This window comes from Podarcis tiliguerta (assembly GCF_965153285.1).
Source record: "Podarcis tiliguerta genome assembly, chromosome: 1".
In the NCBI taxonomy this organism is placed as follows: Eukaryota; Metazoa; Chordata; class Lepidosauria; order Squamata; family Lacertidae; genus Podarcis; species Podarcis tiliguerta.
The window spans coordinates 23,746,588-23,771,538 of NC_139534.1; the positions used below are offsets into that span (position 1 = coordinate 23,746,588).

At 43.0% G+C, this 24,951-nt stretch overlaps 1 protein-coding gene across 20 annotated transcripts in view; it reads left to right on the forward strand.

Annotated features, from left to right (window-relative positions):
- Positions 1–24,951, forward strand: part of OSBPL6 (oxysterol binding protein like 6) — a 101,859-nt gene that overhangs the window by 15,470 nt on the left and 61,438 nt on the right. For 8 of the 20 annotated variants that reach the window (XM_083407241.1, XM_083407222.1, XM_083407223.1 and 5 more), the window contains exon 2: positions 9,028–9,069. The exons of 3 other annotated variants lie outside the window; for them this stretch is intronic. The gene's annotated coding sequence lies outside the window, so the exon portion shown is untranslated. Of the gene's footprint in view, positions 1–5,573; positions 5,630–6,441; positions 6,512–9,027; positions 9,171–12,641; positions 12,663–24,951 lie in introns of those variants that run through there. 9 more of the 20 variants (XM_083407233.1, XM_083407225.1, XM_083407230.1 and 6 more) reach the window with 4 other exon arrangements.

The window sequence follows — 24,951 nt, forward strand, 5'->3', positions numbered from 1 at the left end:
GCAGATTTTGTACAAACAAGTTGCCTTCTTGTAATAATCCCATGTACCGTATTTTTCCGTATATAAGACTATATTCCCCCCCTATTTTTTCAAGTTTAAAATTGGGGGTCATCTTATACATGGATAGTGCATATGGGGGATTTCTTTATTTGGAGTCCCCCAAAATTGGGTGTGTGTTATACACGGGGGCGTGTTATACATGGAAAAATACGGTAAAACACTTTTTGAAGATCACCTGTAAAGCAGTGTATAAATTACACTTAAGCAAGCAAATAAAACAAAACAAAATGCCTTTCCTTAATGCAACTCTTTGCCACTGCATCATATTCATGGCATATGATCACCTCCTGTTCAATCAATAGCCTAGGTTTCCCTTCCTTTATTTCCTCTAGCTGTTGATTACTCAGCTTATATTAAAAATATTTTCTCATTCTCCAACCAAGCACGATTTGTGAAATCCTCTTTACTGCAGACTGAAGCAAAACAACCTCTTCGTACGTGTGCGTTAAAAATACTTAATTGGGGTGTCCTTTAAATTATTATTCGATTTAATTAATCAAGGCATTGTTCATAATTTCCCCTTCCCTCGGTTTTATTCTCAAAGCAAACCTGTGAGGAAGGCTGGGGTTAAGAGAATGTAATCATCCTACAGTCACGCTGTGAACTTCATGGTATAGGGAGATTTGAACCAGATCTTTCTCAGTCAGTTCAGCACTATCCATTATGACACATTGCCTCTTAGAAATTGTTCTCTTCCTTGAAATTAAGAGTCTGATATCTCAATAACATAAGAAAATCTATTATTTGAGGGATAGCAGGTTAGGGCACAGGGCCTGCAGACCAAGAAGTCTTCATCCAACCCTGGGTTCACATTCATCATCTCACAACCACCACACTTGACTGTTGTGCAGATAAAAAGGGATCAACGTTGCGTACCTGATTTCTTTGGAAGAAGAATAGGATGAAATTATGGTGGATTCTTCTCCAGAAAAACATTTGCTGCAATAAAATTCATTGGTCTTTAAAGACTCCACAAGACTCTTCGTTGTTTAAAATTACTAGAGGGACTCTTCACCTTGGGAAATAACTTGGTTTTGCTTTCCACACTTTTTGAGTTCTGTTTGTTCGGAGAGGACTCTGAACTGAATATAAAGCCCTGGTCTGAAGAAAAGGCATCTGTTCAATAATCTTGATGTTTCCCCAGTGGTGTTAGGCAATTCAGTGTCCAATTGGCACGTCTGCTGAACTGATAGTGCCTGATAAATATGATCATGAGCATACATTCCATGCCCTTTGTATTCTCTTTTCCTTTACTTGTTTGAAAATAATCACAGGAGCTCAGCTGATAGAGCATGGAACTATTAATCACAGCGTTGTGAATTCGAGCCCACATTGGGCAGAAGATTCTAGCATTGCACAGGGGGCTGGACTACTACATGACCCTCATGGTCCTTCCCAATGCTACATTCTATGACTCTAGGAGTACAACATGTGAAAAGCCTTTCTTCCCCCTTCATGGCTCATTCTAAGAGTTCCTCAGGTAAAGGTAAAGGGACCCTTCACCATTAGGTCTATTCATGGCTGATTCTGGGGTTGCGGCACTCATCTCACTTTATTGGCCGAGGGAGCCGGCGTACAGTTTCTGGGTCATGTGGCCAGCATGACTAAGCCGCTTCTGGCAAACCAGAGCAGCGCATGGAAACGCCGTTTACCTTCCCGCCAGAGCGGTACCTATTTATCTACTTGCACTTTGATGTGCGTTCGAACTGCTAGGTTGGCAGGAGCAGGGACCAAACAACAGGAGCTCACCCCGTCGCGGGGATTCGAACCGCTGACCTTCTGATCGGCAAGTCCTAGGCTCCGTGGTTTAACCCACAGCGCCACCCGCGTCCCTAAGAGTTCCTAAAGTAGGAGGCAAAATACTTGTTGACTGTGTGTAACAGAACCATGGTAATATCTCCAACCACTGTAAATCCTCTGGAGGTAAATTTACCAGCTGAACTAGTTGGGAGTGCAGCATTTCAGAGGGTTTAGTACAAAAGCCGCTTGTAGCAATGTGGGTTAGAATAGTCGCTTCCTCTTTGGCCGTGTCGCAGCTGTTAGTGGTGAGGCAGAATGGAGAAAAGCCCTTATCCGGTATCCTAAGAGCAATGCCAGAGCCTGTGTAGTCTCGCTCTACTGCACTTTGATATCCTCTGAGGGGAATTTAAAAGTTGCCAGTAGTAAGTGGATCAGAGCTGAAGGGTTCTGTCTCATTTGCCAAGTGTAGCAACACCATGCTCTTGTTTGCTAAATCCTGATGTTCCCCATTGTAAACCACCCCTGTTTTGTATCACTGCAGCAAAGATGCGTTGTTGAGATCAGCATGCATTTATCTGTACGTTGCTTTGGGGCTCTATTTCAAATGATAAAATCAGCTGCAAGAAAATCCGCACTCTGCTTATTTGAAGATTTTGTCCAGCTCAAAAGCCTAATAAAGTCTCTTACTAATTAAAACAAAAACCACAATCACAGAAGAAAAGATTGTAGAACCGGTCTTTGTAGGAACAGAATTATGCTGGACCATCACAGTTTTAGACAATCTTACTGGACTTTTTTGGCTGCAAAATTCTTCCTTCCGCCTATTGTCGGCCTCATTGGTTTTTGAAGCCTCATCCGTCTCCTCAGATAGTTAATTGTACTTGCCAGAAAACTAGCATTGCCAGTGAGTGATTGAGAATAGATTGTTAATGGAGATATCCGTCTGCACTCTACCTAAAAGATGAGGGATTTGGCAAGATCTGAAACTGCAGTTTCAGTGAACAGCTTAGGCAGTAACAACTGCATTGTAAGCTGTTTTCCCAATATTGTCCTAATTGTAGCGCATAAGGATTTCTGGACAATGAGAGAAATGTTAGCGGAACTCTGTGCTCTTGATCACTTGGCTTGCTGCAGCGATAACCTGTGCTCAAGCGTCACAATTCAAGGGTGACCTTCACAGAGCCTGGGAAGGAAATCTTGTTTGCCCAGTGTCCCAGGATAATTAGGAATGGTTGCTGGAGCAACGTAGCATCCTCAGAAAATACCAAAGGGGCAACCAAGATGCGAGTTGGAGGATTGCAGCTAAATTGGCAAACAGCTTCAGGAATCAAATACTTTTTACCAGCCGCAGTCACTTCCTCCTTCGTCCTGCCTGCTGAATGGCTGCTGAATTAAGGAGCAGAAACAGCAAACAAAGGGGAGGAGGAAGTACAAGTCTACTTGGAAGTAAATCTTAATAATTTCACTGTAGTGTAAGTGTGCATAAACGTTCCAACTAAAATCCTGAAGCATGTTTAATAACAAATCACGTGGGAGAGACACAGGCTAGGAAGTAGTTTGCAACTCTGATAGTTGCTTCAGACAGCTATCAAATATAATTTGATATATTTTTGGGCTTGGGTCCAAAATGGGGCTTGCTGATCCAGTTATCAGCAGCTGATTTTGGTTGCTTGATGACTGTGGTGTGCAGAACAAGGTCCATGCCTTATTACAAACACAAATCATAATCATAATTATTATTAAGGCAAATTCAGTTGTACTCGGTTGTTGATAAATTTATGAAGTTTGGTGCGGGAAAAAGACGAAGAAGAAGAGGAGTTTGGATTTGATATCCCGCTTTATCACTACCCTAAGGAATCTCAAAGCGGCTAACAATCTCCTTTTCCCGTCCTCCCCCACAACAAACACTCTGTAAGGTGAGTGGGGCTGAGAGACTTCAGAGAAGTGTGACAAGCCCAAGGTCAACCAGCAGCTGCATGTGGATGAGCGGAGATGCGAACCCGGTTCACCAGATTACGAGTCCACCGCTCTTAACCACTACACCACACTGGCTCTCTCCAGAAAATGGTGTGAGGATTTGTAATGTCTTTCTTTTTGCAAGACATGTGAGTCCCAGGAGAATATTGCTTCCCATGATACAATCCAGCCATCAGCACTTACTCTTCTTCACTTCTTCAGGTGAGACTGCAGTCAAAGGAGATAAGAGAAGAAGAGCCACTGTAGTGTTGCAAGGGTGATTTATGATGAAACAGTTGATGAGATGGTTCTTACCTCCCAGTGTATATAAAAGCAAGCTCCTGTTTTAGGGCTTCTCCACACTGGAGAGATTACAGTGTGTTTGCAGCTGTTTGCATTCCCATTTCATTTGTATCATCCACATGACGTTACCCTCAAACAAGGCCAGTTTTAATGCTTTCGTCCTGTACATTCAGATATGGAGATGATCCAAACTGCTCCACTCAGCATCACAGATAATTTATTTCAGTGTTTTTGGGTGGGTGGATCAATTGTCACTTTTTTGCTACTCCTCTTTCCATGTCTACTTCTTCCTCAATGCTTTCCTTTATTTCCTTTATCTAGCTGATGTGCTTGCAACCATTTTTTGGTATGCTCCTGAGCAGAAGAGAGAGAGAATTGTTTCCATCCCTCATATTTGTACAAAAACCAAAAAAAATTTGCAAAAGCGTGTGCTGAGAATTTACAGTGGCCTGATGGTGTGCTTTTGTGTACTCCCTAGGTGGGGATTTAACAAAAAAACAAAGCGTCCATGTTGCTTAATTGGCATAATCAAATCAACACATTAGAAGGCGAAGAGGGGGGGAAAGGGAACATTTACTAGTATGAATAGGGACGTGGGTGGCACTGTGGTCTAAAGCACTGAGCCTCTTGGGCTTGCCGATCGGAAGGTTGGCAGTTCGAATCTGCGCGACGGGGTGAGCTCCCATTGCTCTGTCCCAGCTTCTGCAAACCTTGCAGTTCAAAAAGCATACTAGCGCAAGTGGAGAAATAGGTACCACTGTGGCGGGAAGGTAAAGGGCATTTCCGTATGCTCTGAGACCCGTCACGGTGTCTTGTTGTGTCAGAAGCAGTTTAGTCATGACCCAGAAAGCTGCCTGTGGACAAATGGTGGCTCCCTCAATCTGAAAAGCAAGATGAGCACTGCATAGTTGAATTCAACTGGACTTAACCGTCCAGGGGTCCTTCACCTTTTTACCTTACTAGTATTAATGGAAAAGACTGAAGTCGCTTCTTATGTACAAATTCAAATACATGCAAGTGTAGACTAATCTGGTCTAATTCAAAAGGGGGGAAACTGGATTAACAACTAAATAATGCTTGGATTTGAACAAGCCCTTCCAATTTCCCTCCCTCGCTGCCTTTATTTGAGTCCGGACTTGGCTCTGTAATTTATAGTGTCTATTATACCGACAGGAGTCTTTCCTGGTAATCTTTAATGACAAGTTCGCAGACACTATGGTTAAATTATACAGTACACATGTGTACTGTAAATAACAACTGCTTCTCATTCATTCTGTCAAGGCAACAAATGATGGCATCTCTGAAACCTTAAGCATCTTTGCATTTAGTATATTTAGGCATGTTGTATGGTAAATAGAGAACAAATACTCTTTTTCATAGGCTCATAATAATTATATTTCCTCATGCTGTCGTCCTTTTACTGTGGTGCCAGTCACGTTGCCAGATGATTTCCCAAGATAAGTCGTTGATTCTGTATGATCTATAAAACTGCACTCATCTTTTTTTATACGCAGCACCAATTCTCACTGGGTTAAGAAGATCAGCCCTCCCTGAAGCTATTTTTCCTGAGGTAAAAAGTTTTCTGTTTGCCTTGAATGCTGAGCAGATGCTGCTGCAGGCTTTTGAAAAACATGAGTTCCTACTTTATATTCATTTTTCCTTACAAGATCCAGTGGCAAAAAAATAAATAAAAATATTTGTGTATATAATATAGCAAATCAGCATGGTGGACAATGATCTGTATAGCCAGAAAGTCTGAAGTAGGGCCGTGCTTTTGCAGACAAAGAGGTTGAAATTCTGTGCACATTTAATTGTGGGGCTTATGACTAAAGCTTATACCCAGTCAATAAGCTTCTTCAGTCCCTGTTAATTTGTGTTCAGCCTTTACCAGTTATTTTGGAAATTAATGGAGGATTCTACAGAGATCTCTAAAGTTGACTTGTTAAACGTAATTGTCTAGCAGTTTGTAGGGATCTTTTGGGCTTGAATCCCTGAGATTAAGAGTCTCATGCTCTGCCACCAGGTTTTTGTTTATTTTTTTAAAAAAGAAAGAATAGAAATCATGAGGAGAGGAGAGGAAGAAGTCCTCTTTAATTTTGCAAAAGTTGCAGCTTTTGCCTAGAACTCACACATGCTCAACCCAACATGGTGAGGTTGAGGCAGTTATTGCCCATGGTGGAGAACTTTTCGTCCCTATGTGAGGCAGAGTCATAGCCCCATGGTAGAGCACACACCTTGTAAGCAGAAGATGAGATGAGAAAGATGAGAAGATGAGAAAGTGTTCTCTGGCAGAGAGCCTGGTTGGAAAGCCAGTCAGAGCTGATAATAAGAGGCTAGATGGATCTGACTTGGTTTAAGACATTTCCCTGCGGTTTGTTCTAGCGCCTTACCTAGCTGTGTTTGCAGAGTGCGCGGTTTGTTCCAGCTCCGAACAAAGCATGCAAAACTCCTGGTAAGTGTGTTTACCATTGCATCCCTATGGGGGACCTGGATGTTTTGTAGTGGTATATTACAAACTAAAATGTAAAACAGTGTTCGCATTTCAAGAGCTATTCCTTGTGCCGGTCTTTGTTTCCTTTGGATCTCATTCATGAAACTCTTAAAGTCTACAGGGACTCCTGAGATTGTAAATAGCAGTGAAGGTAGCAACAACACAGAGTTAGTGTCTAGTTGTAATGATTTTTGACGCATCGTATTTTCTGTCCACTTTTTGAGTTAAGTGTTAAAACATCCAGGGTTGGCGTACTTTCATACAGTGGCATAGCGTGGGGGGTGCAGGGGGGGCCGGCCGCAACATCTGGGGGTTAGGGTTAGGGGGCGTAAATCCACGGGTTAGGGGGCGCAAATTACTTGCCTTGCTGACAACCCACGCTACGCCACTGCTTTCATATCATTACTTGATGGCTGCTTGACATTTATTCTGTTGTGCTCACCCTTAATGTGACTTAGTGAATTCTACCTCTTTTACATTTGATGTCGATAACTCATTTCAGAATAGTACTAGGAGGAGGTACCAATAATTATAATCCTCTTTGGAAATAGAGAAAACGACCATTTTAGAGATTATTATTTTTTCTTCTCTACTTAGTTGCGACTCATCCAGTCCAGCTACTACTACCTACTTAACTGTCTTATGATTTTGGTGATCCGTGTTCAGATCTATTTTCTAAGAGTTCGTTAGTAAATCACGACGTTATTTTTGGTATTGTATTATGGTCGTTATTATTAGACTGCAAAAAAAATAATTAAAAAAAATCTGCAGAGCACTTTACTTGCCTTTCCCTATTACTGTAATGGAAAACGGGCTCCGTGAGCCAGGATTCTGACCATGTTTTTTAGGCACTTAGTCATCATTCTGTATGCAAAGCAAGTGCATTGGTGAGTCACTGTCTTCCTGAGCTATAGTAAAAAAAGAAAGAAAGAAAGAAACAACAGCAGAGAAGTGATCCAGCATCTTACACAAATACTGTCTTGTTCTGAGTCACTTCTGCTTACATCATTGACAAAAATAACTTTGTGCAGCTCTAAAATCTTATTAGCTCTCTCACAAAGTGCTCCATTAATAAATTCCACTTCCAGTGTTTCGTTACTGGTAATGATGCAGGATGCAGCCTTACCCATCGTTTTATGGCTTGTTAGTAGTAAAACTTGTGCCTTGGCACCTACTGGATTCTGCTGTACTTGTGGTACAGCATAATAGCAGTGCGCTACAAGTCATTGTTCAGCATGCGAAATGGGCGCACACTGATGCTGTAGTTGTGCAAGAAGTGACAGCTAAATTTGCACCCTGTAGGAAAGGTTGTGCCAGTTTGCGTAGCTGTCAGGCCTGATCTGTGCTCTGAGACAAACCACGGCTAGGGATTATGTTCTGGACCAGAAAGGCAAAAATCCAAAGAGCCAAAAGCAAGACAAGGTCAAAAGTAGGTAGGTAGCTGTCAGGGAACTGCCATCGGAGCTGGAGGCGGAGAGAAGGCTGCAGAGGGATGCCGGAGAGGGTCTCAGTAGGGAGAGAGGCAGCCCATCCGCTGGGGAAGGAAATCAGCGTAACACCAGTGAAGAAGGGGGGCAGATGGGGGAATCGGAGAGGTGGCTCCAGGACTCCTCGCCGGAGACCAGCGGAGAGAGCACGGGTACTCCGCTGCCCACACCCACCCTGCGCAGAAGACTTCCATGCAGGGAGAGTAGGAGGAGACTGGGCGTCAAACAGCTTTTATGCTGGAAAAGGTTCAAGAAACGCCCACTGACGGATTCTGCCAGCGACTGAGGCAGCCGCGAAACTTGAGGCTGTCCAGACAGAAAGGGTTCAATCAGGTAACCTAGCCAGGAGTGGCGGCAACTTACGCACGAGCAACCCCTAGAATCATTACAGTAGCGTAGAGTGGAACATTTCCCCAGGGCATTATTTGGCCACCCACCCTGCTAAGTTCATTGGTAACAATGAACTGATGCAAATTGCAAATGCAATATTAGGCAAACTTGGCAGTTCCAAGGTTTTTAGCTTGGTTTACTAAAATACAAGTAAAGTAAATATGCTAAATTAGTTAATTCTGTAGTGCTACCAGAAAGTCTTTTGATGCAAACAGAAATATTTCCTATGCAAATTGCCTGCTTCCAGACAGACATCAAGGTAAGGGAATCTGTGCCTGCTTGGGGAGTTGGGCAGACTGGGGAATTGACTTGGGTGTAAGCCCTTTACGGTAATGATTTTATGAAGCCTGGTGTGTTCTAGATGTTGTGTAAGAGGCAAATGGTGGGAGACTAGTTGCTATATGCTCTAGTTGAAAACCCTTCCTCCCATGCCTTACACCCGCTTGCCTTCCAGTTGCCTTTTGTCCTGTAAATAAAGAGTCGTCCTCCAAACAAAAATAATTCAAATGAAATGTTTATTAAACACTAAATTCAAACTAATACAGTTTTAAAATGGCTAATATTTCATTTCTTGCTTCTTTTTCTTCTTTTTTGCTTTAGGTCTGAATGATTCTTCAGGAAACCTGCAGTAAACCATGACAGGTAGAAAAAACTTGTTACGAATATCACATTTTCGCTGTTATATGGCATTAAGAAATCTTCAGCAGAGGAGTGTGGTTCTGATCATGGCATAAGTGTGCACGGTAATGTGTGCAAGCCAAGGCTATGGTTGTGTTGTGATGCAGAGAGAAATGCCCGATTCTCCACATAATGTGTAAAGACCTAATTTTGACCTCCAGATGTTTGACTCCAGCAGCCCCAGTCAGCATGGTTTTTGTTCAGGCTTACTGGCAGCTGGAGTCAAGCAACATCTGGAGGGCCACAGATTAGCCACCCTTGGTTTCGAGCAGGGTTTCCCAAACTTGGGTCTCCAGCTATTTTTGGACTACCTTACCCATCATCCCTGACCACTGGTCCTGCTAGCTAGGGATGATGGGAATTGTAGTCCAAAAAAACAGCTGGAGACCCAAGTTTGGAAAACCTTGGTTTAGAGCAACCAGCAAATGCATCAGATAGCTCATGTCCAAATGTGCAAAAGGTAGAGGCAAATCTTCTTTGTGTGTGGGTGTGCATTGTTGACAATTGCACACACACCTATGCTAGATGCAGGCATGTCTCTATGGCACTTGTAAAGGTAAAGGTACCCCTGCCCGTACGGGCCAGTCGTGTCCGACTCTAGGGTTGTGCGCCCATCTCACTTAAGAGGCCGGGGGCCAGCGCTGTCCAGAAACACTTCCGGGTCACGTGGCTAGCGTGAGCCAGTATCAGCGCAGCACAGGCAACGCCGTTTACCTTCCCGCTATAAAGCGGTCCCTATTTATCTACTTGCACTTAAGGGTGCTTTCAAACTGCTAGGTGGGCAGGTGCTGGGACCGAAAGATGGGAGCTCACCCCGCCGCGGGGATTCGAACCGCCGACCATGCGATCGGCAAGCCCTAGGCACTGAGGTTTTACCCACAGCGCCACCCGCATCCCATAGCACTTGTAGCTGATACTTTAGTGAAAGCATACCTATATTTTACCAGTACAGTGGTACCTTGGTTTAAGAACAGCTTAGTTTATGAACAACTTGGATTCAGAACGTTGCAAACCCAGACGTAGATGTTTTGGTTTTTGAACTTTGCCTTGGGATAAGAACATGTTGAGTGTGTTCCATTTGTAAATTGAGTCCCCCTGCTGCTATGGGAAAGCACGCCTTGGTTTAAGAACGCTGTGGTTTAAGAACGGACCTCCGGAACGGATTAGGTTCGCAAACCAAGGTACCACTGTAATATGGTACATGAAAATATTTTGTTAATTTCATCATGCAGTTAGCCTGAACTAATGCAAAGCAGCACATTCTATCAGCCCAGCTATGTAAGGCAAAGTAAGATTATTGATTTGGTGAGATTTAAGCGGACGGAAGACACAAACTCAGAGACATTTGTATGTTTGCAGGGCTTATATTGATCTTATCATTTAGCTGCCACAAGAGTAAAGGAAACAAAGACCCTTATTGCTTATTCTCTGCTTATGCAATGTGTGCATGCATTTTTTATTTTAGAAAGGTCTGCTTAGTCTATATGTATTTTCACAGAGTGCACCATATCACTAAATTCAACACCCTCAAATCTCAGCCTATCTGACTTGTAGTAATTTTGTCACAATGTCTCTTTATCATTATCTTCAAGGGCAAGTCCAATTAATTAAGGGTGGAACAGTAGCCTGGGTCCTTTAAAAAGAACAAAAGCAAGGCCAGAGTGTGCATCAATTTGCATTCGTGAATAAGTCAATTTAATTAGGATTGCTACTGCCTTCTCAGAATTTTATAGTAATGGAAACTGCTGCATGCATACTGCTTAGGCGCCAGCATTTCCTTGATGCTCAGTATGGTATTTTCTTAACACCTCCAGATAGTGTTAAAGCACTGTGAAGACTTGTGTGTATATCCAATAGGGTTTCTTTGGTTGAGGTTTGGGAGAGAGTGGGAAACAGTTGACATGCCGTTAAAGAGCTTACATTAGCAAAGGGAAGTTGAAGAAGTGTGTCTTGAAGATGAAATGGAATGCAGTCTGTGATCAAAACCCCAATCTTTGTTTTGAAAGCTAAGCAACGATGGGTGCCACCCACTTTTATCAATGGACCACTTCTGTAGTACTCGTATTCTAATGTTCTTGTCGTGGTTTCATTATCTCTCCTAGAAAATGCAAAATGTTTTCCTAGCACTGTTTATTTCTAGCTTCTCTCTAGCATGTGCATTTAATTTCTGTGGGAGTCTCTCTCTCTCTCTGTGTGTTCACTTCCCAATAACTGACTAGTTACATCAAGACAGGGAACTTCCTATACTCAAATTAAAATGCAGACGTGGGTCTCTCCGTGGGGTGGGGCCACAGTTCTAGTTTCCTGGAAGCAGCCTTGCTGATGCCTTAGTGAGAGAGAAAGAGGGAGAACAAGGTGGAGGTGAGATTACGGCTGATGCAAGCACACTGGGGGAGTCGATCCATTGCTCCATCAGTGCATCTCCACAGCCCTGACCTTTCTGCCAACACATCCCTTCCCCTTCTCCTCCCAGTAATCAGTAGCAATGCCGATGCTGGGAAGCTATCATTGCAGCTCATCCCACAGGCCGAGCTCCTTCAGGTTCAGTTTATATAGATTAGTCCTATCGCACAATGCGCTTTACATAACCTCTAACAGCAGCACAGAAGAGATTCCTTTCCCATTATCCTTTCAAAGCATGATACCCATGCTGATTCTAATTCATGTTAATGCTTGTGAGCAGAGAACCAATGGAAGGTTAGATACTAGAGATTAATAAATCCAGTATTGAAATAAGATGATTTTATATATAACCCCCTTCATTTCCTTTTATTTTGTCCAGAACATTTCAAGTATCGCCCCTGATGTTCATTTCCTTTATTCCCGACTTACAGTTGCCAACTCATCCTTGTGTGCCTGTTTTAGGATGCTCCAGCTAATGTGAATAGCTAAATTGGCCAGATAACTCTTATTATTTTATTTGCTCATTATTTAACAGTTTTATAATCCACATTTTAAGAGACAAATCTTGACAAAGTAGATTACAAGATGCACAACAAAACAGTGAAGCATAATTTAAAAACAACTTAAGCCAGTATAAAGTAGGCCTGCATAACCTAACCGTAGAAAGAGAGAAGACACCATTTCTGCAGCTCAGTTTAGAATTAGTCACTGAAGGTCATGACAAAAAGGTGGACCTTTAAAAATATTGAGGGGTGAGACTTGCCTAATCTTAATGAGGTTAACCCCTGCAGTCAGTTTGCATGTTACATCTACATCTCAGTGCATCTTATTATTTAATAACACTTGCATGAGTATAAGGGCTTGCCACACTTTGGATTGTCTCTCCAGGCATGAGTCTGAGCAGTTTGGCTTTGCGCCACTTCTTTCCCCTGAAAAACCTGCCATTAAAACCAGAACAAATGGCAATCCTTGGAAACCTGATTGCCATTTCTTCTGATTCAATGGTAAACCGCAGGTTTTCTTGTGGGGGGCGGAGCAAACAGAAGTGTGGAAGTTGACCTAACTTTCCGAGTCGGTTTTGCAGTTGACTCCATCACAGTTCATGTAAACCTCCTTGAATAATGTTATACGTCTACAGGTTTGCTTTAAAAAGGGTCAGGACTTTTCTGTTGTGAGGGGTTAATTATGATGAACTTTTGATACCAGTTAATTTACATAGAATTGCCACCTTTACATACTTGAGGACTTGTCAACATAGTGATGAGATAAGCGCTGTGTATTTCCTGAGATGGGCCTTGACATTTTGCATGCTGCAGCATTCACTTGATTGAAGAGCACTGGAAGATAGTGCTTCATTTTCTTCTGTGTGTATATATTCACGTGTGTGTTTGTGTGTAAATCTCCCCTTCTCTCTCTTGAAAAAGTCAGTAAGTTTAAACCAGGTTATTGACCTATATAGCCTGTAAAAGTGCTTCAGCCTTGTCTTTCTTAAATATTTTGAGACTTAGGCCTAGCACCGTATTTTTCACTCTATAGGACGCACCCGACCATAGGACGCACCTTGTTTTAGGGGGGGAGAACAAGAAAAAAAAAAATCTCCCCCTCTCTGCTCAGCACCCCTTCAACGAAGCGGCAGGAGAAACGGAGCCCTGTGCAGCTCTCCCTCTCTGCTGAAGCCAGGAAAGTCTTGCTCTCCTGGCTTCAGCAAAAGGAACCCGAAGCCTTCGGAGCGAGGAGGGAGCGCTCCCTCTGCGCTTTGGAGGCTCCGCGCTGCTATCCCAGAAGCCAAGGAGCCTGCATTCGCTCCATAGGACGCACACACATTTCCCCTTAATTTTTGGAGAGGAAAAAGTGCGTCCTATAGAGCGAAAAATACGGTAATTTGTACAACTATATGGCATGGTCCAGTTAAAGTCAAGCACCTTAATTTCAGTGGCAGAGGATTAACATGCTTATTTTTTTCTATTGAAACCAGTGGAACCTAAAAGTGCTTAATTTTGGTTGGATCATGTATTTTGTTCCATAATATTGATGGAGTAAGAGACAGGGCTTAGAATGCAGCAACTAACATTATGCATCATATTGCAAGCAACCCACGTGAGTAGAAATCTATTTGGCACTTCGCAGGAATGAAAGTGCCCTTAAGTTATTTCTGAATTTCGTACGCATCAGATACCAGTGTAATAGTACTGCAAGGAGGTTCTGCTGGTGTGAATTTCACTAGGATTGTGAAACTGGAATCTTGTGAGAATATTTGACAGCCATATTGCTTTCAGCAGCACTGCTGTACTGTGTCACCGAACGATAACTTTGTCCTAACCTTGAGGGAGAAATTCATTTCTTTCTCCTTATCCTTGACCTTTCCTGAGACTTCCCCACAGCCTTTTAATTATTAATAATAGTCAGATTACTTTTTATGATTTAGTAGTCCATTCTAGTAGGGGCCGAACATCAGCATAAGTTTGGCGTGTTAAGCCTGCAGACATATATCAATAATAAATTATAATAATAATAAATTTTATTTATATCCCGCCCTCCCCAGCCGAAGCCGGGCTCAGGGCGGCTAACAACAATAAAACAGCACAAAAGTACAGCACAAACAACACTCTAAAATCATTCATTATAAAATTAATTCGAATCAAGCCACTGGCTTGTTGTGTGGTTTTATTTTTAAAACAGTTGGTAGAGCATGAGTCTCTTAATTTCAGGGACACGTACCCCATATTGGGCAAAAGATACACGCATTGCAAACCCCATGGTCCCCCCTTCCAACTCTTACAATTAAACGATTCTATGATATTACTCTGATAAATTTGGTTATAGTATTGCTTATTTCCTCCTTAGGGAGGAAGCATGGGGTAATGTCAAATGCCAAATGTTTAAGAAAGGTGTGCCAAGTGGATTATAGAAAAGTTGTGAAATAGTAAAATAGCACTCAGGCCTGCAAGAATAATGGGCAGAAGATACGAACACATAGAGCCCTTGATTATTTGTGGGTAACGTGTGGGACAAGGATCTCGCAACTCTCAAGGAGCCATAGAATATGCACGCTGGATTGGTTGTACTAACGCATAATTGGTACAGCCAACGTAGACTATAAGACTGCATCCTGGTCACCGCTTCTCTTCAAACACTTGACTGTTAATCCATTTGTGTGTGTCTTGTCAGGGAAATGTGGGCCAATGCTCATGCACAGCAGTTCAAACACAGGCAGCCCACTGCTGTTAGAACAGGGGTCGGCAAAGTTTTTGTGGCTTGGGCCAGTTCACGGTCCCGCAGACACCGTGGGGGACTGGAGTGTGTGCGCATGCGCAAACCCTATTTCCAGCACTCCTTCCGGCCCAGAGGAGGCGTGCGCAGCTTCCCATTGGCTGCACGAGCTTCCTGCAGCCAATGGGAAGCCATCCAGCATTGCGAAAGGCGGTCCCCACTGCTCTGCGCACGGGAGCCAACTGAGCAGGCGTTGGGGATTTCATGGGCCGATTAAACGACCCTGGGCCTTGGGTTGCCGATCCCTGTGTTAGACGCACCCAGTTAGGACTCTTGATGGTTTATGGTTGCAGGTACCCCACAGGCATCTGGTTGGCCACTGTGAGAACAGAATGCTGGACTAGATGGGCCATTGGCCTGATCAAGTAGGATCTTCTTAACGTTCTTAAAAATATAGCCAGATTTTATTTTGTGGGAGACAGGGATTAAATTTCATGAAATAGGATGGATGCAAGTCTTTGGAACAAACAAGCAGGGCAAGCAGCTAACGGGTGTTCCTGGTCCTTTTCTACAGTGTGTTCATTCCATCAATTCCCTTTTTGTTTAAACACTTCATTGCTAGGCTGCACTGCCGAAAGGCCAGTGCTGTCTGGGAAAGCCACTTACTTTTTTGTTCAGTTAGTTATTTCTTCTCCATAACTATGTGCTTAAAAGATCCTGTCAGCTCTTCACTCACTGCTATACTTAGCAATGCATTTGCAAAATGGTTATTTTACTCCCCCTTATGAAGCCAAAATAACGCAATGACTCAATTCTATCCTGAATCAGTGTCTCTCCGTCCTGATAATCCTATATTTGTATTGGGTTTTGTAACAGCTGAACTACTACTACAACAGCAGCAGCAGCAGCAGCAGTCTTTAACTCTTTGCACTGCTTGCTATAAGGGCAGCATATAAATGTCAGGAAGAACATTAGCACTGCCTGTCAGACATTATTGTGCACACTTGCTTCCCTGCCTGGAAAAAGTTTGTACCCAGAAAAAATGTAATTAATGTATAGAATGGCCCTAGGAATTGATGAAATAATGCATGTTGAATGCACAACTTTTAAAAGTTCGTTGTTAAAAAATATATTCACGAGTTGCTGGAGACAGGTGGAGGGTAGAGGGGTCTTGAGCTTGGGACCTTCTTCTGGGCTTCCCAAGAACATCTCTTTGGCCACTGAGAGAACAGGATGCTGGACTAGATGGGCCATGGGCCTCATCCAGCAGCGCTCTTCTTATGCTGTATATTTCAAAGTTTTATTCAAACGCTTGTACTCAACTTCTGTGGCTTTTAGGGCTGGGTGATATATCGATACAGCGTCCAAAACAAGTTTGAAATCCGTATTTTGATATCAGCTTCATGGCAATATATCGCAAATCATGATGTGTGCTAGGGCTAGGCGATATATATAATCCAAAACCGGTTTCAAGTCCCTATCACGATATTGGTTTCATAATTTTTGACCTGGCAATATATTGTGAATCATGATGTTTGTGTGTGTGTGCTATGCAAAAATCACAACATGGGGAAAACTGTGAAGCCAATCAATGCCTTTACGTAGCTCCATCCTTATTTCAGACATTGTGAAATATCAGTATATTGCAATGTTTATCTGGTTTATCTGGTTGAAAACCAGATATTGCCCAGCCCTACTGTTTGCTTCTACATAGTCCCACCCTTGTTTCAAACATTGTGATATATTGGTATATCACGATGTTTAGCTGGTGATATATCATGATGTTGGAAGACCATATATGACCCAGCAGTTTTAAAGTAGGATTGTACTTATAGTAGGATTATATCAGACTTTTCTGCACAGGCCATCTCTCGTCTTATAGCTATGTATAGACATGTAGATAATAATGGAGCTGTGTGTTAATGGGTTTTGAACCAATGTTCATATGGCAGGAAACGGTTAACAAGGTAAGGACACAGCTGAAAACGGCATTGAGAAGCCCAGTGCAAAGTTGTTTTTGAAACCCTTTTGAGTATTTCATGCAATTTTTATTGACAGTTGAAGCCATAATCTCTGATGACTAATTTCTGACTCAGCCATAGATTTATAAAAATAAAGTCCAAGGAGAGACACTTGTCTTGAGGGAATCACATAAATTTATAGGCTGATGCTATGGGCCTCTTTTATCTGCAGGAGCAGATGTTCATGAGTAATTTCAGTGTTCATTTGGCCTTGTCCATAATAATTTAGAGGAAAGCAACTACTGGTAATTGGAATGGAATCCATCTCCTATTGAAGTCAGTGTCAGAGCTCCCACTGATTGCAATGGTCTTGGATTGCTCTCATTGGGGCTTTTCAGATGTAATGCTAAGCAGTGGCTTAATGCTGCAAGAATTAGTAAAGGTAAAGGGACCCCTGACCATTAGGTCCAGTCATGGCCGACTCTGGGGTTGTGGCACTCATCTCGCTTTATTGGCCGAGGGAGCCGGCGTACAGCTTCCAGGTCATGTGGCCAGCATGACTAAGCTGCTTCTGACGAACCAGAGCAGCGCACGGAAACGCCGTTTACCTTCCCGTTGGAGCAGTACCTATTTATCTACTTGCACTTTGGTGTGCTTTTGAACTGCTAGGTTGCAGGAGCAGGGACCAAGCAACGGGAGCCTCACCCCATTACGGGGATTCGAACTGCCAACCTTCTGATCGGCAAGTCCTAGGCTCTATGGTTTAACCCACAGCGCCACCCGCGTCCCAAGGAGGGAGGAATAGGACTAGGCAATTATTTCAGTACTTAGGCTTAGATTCCAGTAGGACATGGGAACATAGGGGCTGGGCTAAAGCCTTCCCGGAAAAAGTGGGCTTTGAGAACAGATTTGAAAGAAGCAAGAGAGGTGTTCTTGGAGGCAGTTTCAAGCATAATGGGGAGCCGGGGGGGGGTCTAAGGAAGCAGGTGACCTTTGCAAGGTGCTTTCAAACTGCTAGGTTGGCAGGAGCAGGGACTGAGCAACAGGAGCTCACCCTGTCGTGGGGATTCGAACCACCAACCTTCTGATCTGCAAGCCCTGGGCTCTGTGGTTTAACCCTTTTTGCAAGAATTAGTAGGTCTGCCCATTTCCTCTTCCTCTCTCATAGCACTGCACCAGTAATGATGAACCTGTGACCTTCCAAATATAGTCAGACTACAGCGCTCATAATGTCCGACCACTAACTGATAGGAGCTGGGAATCCCAACAACATCTGGAGGGCTACAGGTTCCCCATTCATATACAGTGGTACATTGGTACTCGAACAGCGTGGCTCCTGAACAAATCGGCTCCCGAACGCCGCAAACCCAGAAGTAAGTGTTCTGGTTTGCGAACGTTTTTTGGAAGCCGAACGGTTTTGGGAGTCGAACGGACTCCCGGAACAGATTAAATTCGAGAACCAAGGTACCACTACTACCACATGGTTTAGCATGCTTATGCCCAGGGCTATTTTCCAGCCGGAACTTGCTGGAACTCAGTTCTGGCACCTCTCTCAGGTGGGCACCATTGCCATTATAAGACAACAAGGTGAGTTCCAGCACCTCTTTTTCTAGAAAAACAGAGCAGTGCTTATGCCTGTTTGTTTTCTAAAACTAAGCCAAGATTTGACACTACATCTGCATAGTCCCATTGTGTTTGGGTGGAATTTGATAAAGAAAACTATGATTTCCAATATATTTAGTATTATAAACATCTCTTCAAAGGAAACAAAATTGTTCAATACACCGAGAACCTGTTAATTTTGAAGCTAGCCAAGTTTTTCCAGCTTTGCAGTTCAGAATTCCTTGGGAATGTTATGCCTAATAAATTTGGGTACACACACAAGGATACATAAGTAATCTGGCTGTTTCTGTCTTGCTGCTATAGAAGAGATCCACATTAGTTTTTCTTACATTTGCTTTTTCTGGTTAGCTTTCTTCGAATGACGAGCGCTAAAGTCTTCGCCTTGCATAGTGACTCTGTTGCCCCTTTTTCCTGACCTCTTACAATTGGAACCATTATTACCTGCTGCTAACTACTGCTGTTGTTTTCCCTTATTGATTCTTTTTAAACATGCGTGCCTTTCTATGCTGCTACTGGAAACGGAATCAGCTGTTTTAGTAATGGTATCTCAGTAGCTATAATCTGTCATATAGACAGACTAATCCATTTTCTGCGGCAACAGTGTCATTGTTTAGAATGCTGGGAGCAAATTTTGGGTTCCAAATGCAACTGATCCCAGGCTGTTCTGATCAAAGCAGTTTAAGTTTAGGGCAGTGCGTAGCTTGCCAGCTAACAACCACGGAATTCTTTGCCCCTACTTCCTGAAGTATGTCAGCGAGCACAATCAGGAGACTTCTTCATGGTTGCACTGTTACGGGATTCCTTCATTTATTTTATTCCACATTTCAGAAAGAATAAAGACAAAAACGTATCTTCCTCCTCCTGCCCCCTCCCCCCAAAACAAAGCTAGCCTTTACATTATTGACTACATCTTCAGGTTGCAGTCACAACACAGGTTGTGTGTTGTAGCATAGGGTCCTGCGGAGGCATATTTGGAAATCTAAGAAACAGTTGTGGGCACTACAGAACATCCAGATGCTCAGCTACACACACACACCCCACACAAATTGGACAAAACAAGTACACACACCCTCACAATGACAAACAAGAAGTAGGCAACATCACCAAAATCAGACACCCTTCCTAACCAAAAAGAATTTTTAAAAAGCCCTACTCCAAAAAGTGGAAGGGGTGCCAAGGCCAGTGTCTGAGGGCACCCTGGTGCCCATGAGCACCACATTGGGGACCTCAGTTGTAGCATGTATTCTATACATATGGTCCACTTACACACATAGCTGGTGACAATTACAGTCTTGTGGCCCCCTAAAGACTAAGAGATGTATTGTAGCAAAAATTAACACGAACTGAAGTTTGTCTTGTCTATTTCATAAAATGCTGAGCTCCATTTCCAATGTCAGATTCGTGGCCATTCATTATTTTGCATACTTATTTTGCATAAGCTGACCTGTTTTCCTTGTGCAAAAAGATGAAGAGCATTGCTGGCTTGTCCTAGGCTGTATGATGTTGAGAAACAAGCATGTGAACAAGCGCCCCAAGTCAGGGCTGATGTTGCTATGTCCTGTCATGGTGTGTCCTCAGTGAATACAGAGGCGGAGTTGGCATCAGGGGATTTCTGTTGCATCCAGCCCTTCCATTTGCCTCTCTCTTCTACTCTCTGCTTGTTGTTTGTGAGTTTGTGAGCTTTAGTTTAGAGGGCTGTCTGAATGCAAGCACAGGTCTACACCCCAAGGCCTGTGTGAGTGGATTATCTTCATGCAAGATGGGATGTAAATAATAATACAGTGGAATAGTTTGGGTAGTAGCCAAGTACAGCTATCTTTGGTTGAATCATAGGACTTTGCTATAGGCATTGGAACTCATGGTGTATTGCAGGTGTCAGCTAGAAGCATACATATTTATAGTGTTCTGCAGGCTTGCAGTATAAAGAGGTGTTTATACAGTGGTACCTCGGGTTACATACGCTTCAGGTTACATACGCTTCAGGTTACAGACTCCGCTAACCCAGAAATAGTACCTTGGGTTAAGAGCTTTGCTTCAGGATGAGAACAGAAATTGTGCTCTGGCGGTGCGGCGGCAGCAGGAGGCCCCATTAGCTAAAGTGGTGCTTCAGGTTAAGAACAGTTTCAGGTTAAGAACAGACCTCCGGAACGAATTAAGTACTTAACCCGAGGTACCGCTGTATGCCCATTGCATAGTCAGAAAGTTAACCTGCTGCATAGACAGGATGAGGCTCAGGTTGATGGCAGAGTGGAATTTCTCTAGGGTCTCTTACCTCTGGAGTCTCACCCAGCAGGAAGAAGAAGGTATAGCCAGGGCAGGTGAATGGTTGCAGAATGGGGCTGTGGAACAGAAGGGAGAAGCTGGGGTGGTTGCTTGCAGACTACTAAGCAGTGTGTCTTGTGGAGGGGTTCTTTGGGGGCTGGCCAGTGGAGTGAGCGGGAGGGCAGTTATCCATATATGCCTTTTGGGACTCAAGGTGGCTTAAAACGGTGGATTTGAAAAATGTCTCAGTTCGTTTGTTTTCATTCCAATTTGCAAAAACAAACGTAAAGCCTTTCCCTCTCTGGTGTATTGCCCTAAATCCATGGAATTAGAGAGAAGAGGTTCAAATAAAGCAAAGTCATTGCTAGCTTAGTTGTATGTTGCAGCCGATAACTTTGCACTTCCTTCCTAAACTAATGCCCAAGCCATGTTGCTGCTTGGAAATATGGATGGAGGGCGTTTGCACTTGAACGTGCTTCCTTTTGAAACGAATAAATTAATGCAAGAAGACAGACAGCGCATGACCAGTTCATTGCGTAAGAGTTGCTGAGCTGTGGATGCGATAGCCGTCCAAGGTGTACATTTTTAGGCGTATGTCTTGGAGATTATAACAGTACGTCTGAAGACTGGAGCAGTGAAAGCAAGACTGGAAGAGGAATAGGTCACAGGTGGTGCATTACGAAAAGCATTGTCGATGCCTAAAGTGATGAGATGGTCTGACCCCAACCTGCTATTTATATTCAGGACATTCTGTTGGGGGAGGGTTACAATATCTGGCCACATGGTACCCCCCACCCGCCACCAGGTCATGGCCCCCTGCAGTATGTTCAGCTGTGTACCTTGATATCTGTGGCTTTGGCAGTGTTTCCTAACCAGAGGCTCTATGACAAAATGTTTCTTTATGCTTTCCTAGGGCATAACCTGTTTTGTCTCAGTGTAGCACACGGAAAAGAAGCTCTGAGCAGGGGAAACAAAATGCAGCTTGCTGTTTTTACTTCTGTCTCTATTCATCCGGATGAAAAGACATTCAGAGGAATATATCCCCCCCCCTTTTTTACAAACGTTTAAGGAAAGATATGTTAGCAACAATATTTCTTTCAGTTGCAATAAAATATACGTGCTCATCATTGTTGAAAAGTCAAGTTATGTAGCGATCAGCAGTCAGTTTTATAGAGCTTTGCATTATATAGCGAAGCGATTTGTAGGAGTATTTCTTGCAGAAACAAAAGTTTCTTGTAAAAGCTGCCTTCACCTCAGAAGCCTTATATTTGCTAGTTTACAATATTGTGATGCAGAACATTAGAGAGAGGATGGCAAAAGAACCCTGTTCAATTTTACAGACCCTTTACCAGTCTATAATTGTTTTGTGATGTGAACAGTAGCAGCAGAGAAAACTCAAAAGTGATTGAGAAACAGACTAGCTTCCCAGTAGCTTTCCTCTAGAAATGATATAGTTGGAGCACAGGCTGTTCACTATCTTTATCCTCTGAAAATAGCTTTAGCATCTTCCTCTTCTCTGCCTTGTCACAAGAGACTAGGGCCCTGCGGGACCTGACATCTTTCCGCAGGGCCTGTAAGACAGAGCTGTTCCACCAGGCCTTTGGTCAGGGCGCAGCCTGATCCCCTCCTCTGGCAATCTGCACAGAATCTTGCTTAATGGTTGCCATCAATTTGATTTTAATTAATTTTTATAATGAAAGGTTTTTAGAATGTTGGATTATTTTGATTGTTGTTAACCGCCCTGAGCCCAGCTTATTTATTATTATTATTATTATTATTATTATTATTATTATTATTATTGCCTTTGCCCAGTGCAAACAATTGGCCACTTAATTTCTGAACCCCTTTCCTCCCCAAGGTTCCATGCATTACAAAAGCATTTCATTATTTCCCATTCAGTCTGTATATACTTTTTCCTTGGAGGGGGGGCACCTTTAACAATATGGGTCTTTTCTCTGCACATTCTACTTTTCTAAAGCTTATAGATTATGCAATGCTGGGAGCAGTTCTTTCCTATCCTCCCCCCTCCCCAAGAATCATGATTCTGTTAGCATAGTCCAAAAAATATGTCACCCTGGTGCCAGAAAAGTCAACTTCTGAATGGGTTTCAACACATCACCAACTGTGGCAGTTGCATCTGAGCAACTAGAGATTATATTTACTAGTCCTCTGTTATCATTGGACTGCAGTTCACGGGCATCATGGCCAAATGGATTTGGCAGCTTGCCAATCCATGGGAGCTCTTGGTGGGGCAAACCAGTCTATATGCACCTCAATTGCTGCAAAATGTCTAGTTTACAGGGTGCATGCCAGATTTAGGGAGCTATTGATGAAATGAAATGAATGTACGATTTTGAACAGTTGACTATTGCTGTGCCCATCAGACTATGGGTTTTGAGAATACTATCCTTCTTTTCTAGCTATTAAACAGGTTTTAAATAACAGGATAATTTATTAACGACAAATCCCTCCTGGCTCCATGGAACATTACACCATTCATCCATGAATGTGAATCAGATCTAATAACAGAATCTTTCATCTTTGGTTTCATCTGACCTAGGCCTTGCATGTGCCTGATTCTCCTCTACCAGTAGTTCAGGTATTGGATTCCTCTCTGGAAACAGAGGCTCTTTTATATCGTAGTTTCAGTGTTTTAAAGATGGGCTTACCTAACAAGTTTGTGTAAAAACATCTAAAGTTAGGGATAGGGTGCTTATCTGTTTTACATTGGGGCAAGTATTGTCCTCCAGTACAAAGATTGCCCTTTCCCTGGTTTTTACATTGAGGTAAATGCAGCCTATGAGAGTCCTTTTCTAAGGTAAGTCAAGAGTTTTTACCTCTGTGTCCTGAGTAGGGCACATATCCATATTAGCAAATTGGTAACCCACTTCTTTTCTATTCTGTTAATGTGAACGTTTTATATTTACGCTAATTCAAGATATCGGCCGCCCTGAACTCTTCATCCATCTACTTCCAATACTGTGGGCAAAATAATGGCATTGTCTGAAACTGATTTGAATATAACTAAAGCTTTGAGTTGTCACTTTGAAAGAAAAAGGGGAAAAGATTGTGTTGTGGTTCCGAAATCCACATCTGGGTTAAATAGAAAAAGGAAGTTCATTATTTCAGTTTAAGGTTTTCTGAAGTTTACATCTGACAGTCCTTACGTGATAACTTTTAAGAGGAATAATCAGAGCAAAATTGGGCTTGCCGATTGGAACGTCGGTGGTTTGAATCTGCGTGGCGGTGGTGAGCTCCCGTTGCTGTGTCCCAGCTTCTGTCAACCTTGCAGCTCAAAAGCATACCAGTGCAAGTAGATAAACAGATACCACTGTGGCAGGAAGGTAAATGGCATTTCTGTGCGCTCTGTCACCAGTCACAGTGTTCTGTTGTGCCAGAAGCGGTTTAGTCATGCTGGCCACATGACCTGGAAAGCTGTTTGTGGACCAATGGCGGCTCCCTCAGCCTGAAAAGTGAGATGAACGCCACACCCCATAGTCGCCTTTGCCTGGACTTAACCGTTCAAGGCTCCTTTACCCTTACCTTTTCCAAATGTATATTTTTTGATATTTGGCAAATACAGCGTTCAAAACTCCCATTGCTCTAGGCACATTTTGCGACAGGGAATTTCATAAACGCGAGCAGTTTCTGAGCTCTGGGCGCAGTACTGCACCTAAGATTTCAGATTAAAATTGCCACTGTTACTCAGAAGTAAATCCTAACCAAGTTTAATGGGACTTCCTCCCAAGTAAAACGTGCATGGATTGGGGACTTGAAAACTTTCTTTTCTTTTAAACTCAACATTGGGTTTTTAGGTTTTAGTTGCCTTGTTTAATGTACTTTTATTAGCTTTTAATTTGAAATATACTAGCCAGTTAGTTACGATGGCTTCTTTAGTAGTGCATGTTAAAGTTTTATCTATCTAAGACTCTCACAGTGATGCCTAAAATCAAAACAAATTTTGGAGTCAGATCATTGAAGAACCATTAAGTCTTAGGTTTTTGAACTGGACGCTCAAGGTGGGTGTCTCTGCCATCAGTTTGTAATAGACCTTTAATATGTGTTAATTGTGGTGCCAAAGAGATATATTCATATAAAGGGAAGCGGGTGCAGGGAGAATCCAGGGCTTGTGTGCAGACTTTTTCTGCCTCCCCACTTCCAGCCACTCTCTGAAGACTGCAGAAGGTACCCTCTTAAGCAGGGGTCAGCAAACTTTTTCAGCAGGGGACTGGTCCACTGTCCCTCAGACCTTGTGGGGGGCCAGACTATATTTTTTGGGGGGAAATGATACAAGAGTACCACGAGCCCTGATGGCTGCTTACCTGTGTCTTGCGAGCAGCAGGGGCTGGTGGTGGGACAATGAGTGGTGCACAAAAGGGCTCTGGAG